Genomic DNA, 2688 nt, shown 5'->3' on the forward strand with positions numbered 1-2688 from the left:
TACCATTTTATGCACTCGGAGCTCAAACCTATCTAAAATGTTTGTTCCTTCACCACAAGGTCTCTCTCTCTCTCTCTCTCTCTCTCTCTCTCTCTCTCTCTCTCTTTTGGCCTTAGAAGACGTTAATATATCTTTCTTTCTCTCTTGTAGGGAACATGAATCATCGGAGAGAGCTTTCTCAACCCTAGAATTTCTCTTCAAGAATACTTGCTTCTAGGTGTCAAAATACAAAATCTATCCATGGAAATTCAATTTTTGTAATGTTACTACAACGCAAGCACAAAAACGACTTGATCAAAGATAGGGTCTATATCGGATGGGCCTCCAAAACCTTGGCATCCTCCCATAACCATATGCATAGGATGGCATAAAGGGCCTTCGCGCCCGATAGCCATAAGGATTTAAAGCACGCCCTCGAATTGTTTCATACCAAGGGATATTTTTCCTCTTAGTTGATACCTTTAGGGGACGGCCATGAAGTTCCAACTCGTTCAGCAGAACAACATTTTGAACAACTTCTTACTCTAGAAATTCTACATATGCATACCCTTTAGGTTGTCTGAATTTATCTATCAAGATTGTCACACGATTTACAATACCACAAGATTGGAAGTGTTGTTGTACCTCCTCAGGCGTGCACAAGTAATCAACATTACCAACATAAACTGAGCGCGCATCAGCTTCTTCCTTGTTTTGCTGCAGAGCTGTGGCAGAGGCCGGGTCTTGTACCACACGCATATCTTTCTCTACTTTTGCTTGCGTGTCTCTCAAGGTAGCTACCTCCTCTTCCATTTCTTTCAGACGCCTCTTCATATCCTCTAGTTCCTTAGAAGCCACATCATCACCAATGCTATCTTCTTCCTTGGACATTCCTTCCATATGGATTTCCTTCAAGGTTGGTCTCCAAATCTCCTTCAACATCTTCAAGCATATCTCCACCATAGACTTAAAGGTTAGGTTCGAAGGACCGGGTTAGGTTTACAGAGTTACAAGGCCCAGGTTAGGTCAAAAGGTTTGGGTTAGATGCTCATCTTCCATGATGCTAGAAAGGAATCTCGATGCAGTTCTTGACTTCTACAATTTGAGATCGCACAGAGATAGGAGCAGAGGCAAAGGAGGAGAGAGAAGGGGTTTTCTCTCTAGGGCCACCTTTCTTTCATTTCTTCACACATTCTCTCTCTCTCTCTCTCTTTCAAAGCTATTTGTAAGTTCACTCTGGCCATCGTTTTCTACGTTCTATAGCTCGTTGGAAAGCTATTTGAGAGAGCTCTCTAAAGAATGTTCATTTATTGAATTCCGTTATCGTGGCGAGAAGTTATGAGCATTTTCATCCGCAACCATCTTTGCCCCATGGTTCCTCAAACGGAAGGTAGATTTTGAAGCCCTAAATCGAGTGAAAGGTACATTCTCTCTCCTTCCCTCTCTGTCTCTCTTTTCCCGTAGGGTTTGTCCCTACAATGGCAAATACTCGTAAAACCGCCGCAAAGTTTGGGGGTATGATTGATAATGAGCCGAGATCACCAACAAATCTCGATTCTAATGCAATGGACCAAATGCTTATGAGTCACTTGATTTCTCTTCAAGAAACCATAAACAAGCAAGGTGAAGAGATTAGGACGTTAATGAAAGAGAATACTAAGCTCCAAAGTGTTGTCATTGAGAATGAAAGTCTTAAACAAGTGGTTGCAAAACTTCAAGAAGAGATTCAAGAATGTAAAAGAGCTTCTTTTGAAACAAATGAGCGCCTTAACAAGATTGAGTTAAAGGAAGCATTAAAAGAAGAAAATTTGGACACGATGAGGCGGGATGTAAGTGAGATGAATAATGTATGTACAACAAAGTCATGGGATGATGTATGTGGTGGGGATGTGCTATCAAACTCATCTAATATGCATGTGATGCATCAAGAGAAGAATATAGAAAGCATAGATGTCCGAGAATTGAAAGAACTTGAACGACGATCAAAGAACATTGTCGTCCGTAGGATTAAAGAAGAGAGTATTGAAACACCCGCATCCCTTGGAAAGGCCATTAGTGAATTTTTTAGCATGCATTATGGGATGTCAGATGTGAATGTATATGGGGCACACCGAGTTGGGAAACATGGTGTTACTCGCTCCGGAGAAAGGCCTATTGTATGCACAATGACAGATGATACAAAGCGGCGGATCATACTCGAAAATAGTTTGGTATACCTCAAAGGTACACAATGCTTTGTGAGTGAAGATCGTACTATCTCACAACAAAATGCTCATCGTAAAGCATATGAAGAAAGATTGAAAAACAAGGTTAAGGATGTGCCTAAAGATGGAAATGTAGGCAAATAGGGACACGTGATCTATGAGACTAACCCACGCCTTTTACGACTATGCTTTTGGAATTGCAATGGATACCCATAGAATGTGGGATTTGGCATAGAGGAGTTCACTGATGACTCGGATATCACACTTCTTGTTGAAACATGGGAGCATGATACTCAAAGGATTCAAGATTTAGGAAACTATAATGTACACTCTTTGATATAGAAGAAAAATCCAAGACAAAGAAGAGGACAAGGAGGGGTGACATGTTTGATTAAGAAGAAAATAGAGAAATATGTGTCAATCATAAAAAATGATGAAAATAAATGCTACATATGGCTCAAAATAGAAACACCTAATGATTTGCCCACTTTTGTAGTTGGATGTT

At 40.4% G+C, this 2688-nt stretch overlaps 1 pseudogene; it reads right to left on the reverse strand.

Annotated features, from left to right (window-relative positions):
- Window positions 1-295: 295 nt before the first annotated feature.
- LOC147864255 (polyadenylate-binding protein 3 pseudogene) lies at window positions 296-955 on the reverse strand (annotated as a pseudogene).
- Window positions 956-2688: the final 1733 nt, after the last annotated feature.

The sequence above is a fragment of the Azolla caroliniana genome, unplaced genomic scaffold (assembly GCF_043228905.1).
Source record: "Azolla caroliniana isolate FFs.n. ecotype wild unplaced genomic scaffold, voAzoCaro1.0.p SCAF_5, whole genome shotgun sequence".
NCBI classification, from domain to species: domain Eukaryota; kingdom Viridiplantae; phylum Streptophyta; class Polypodiopsida; order Salviniales; family Salviniaceae; genus Azolla; species Azolla caroliniana.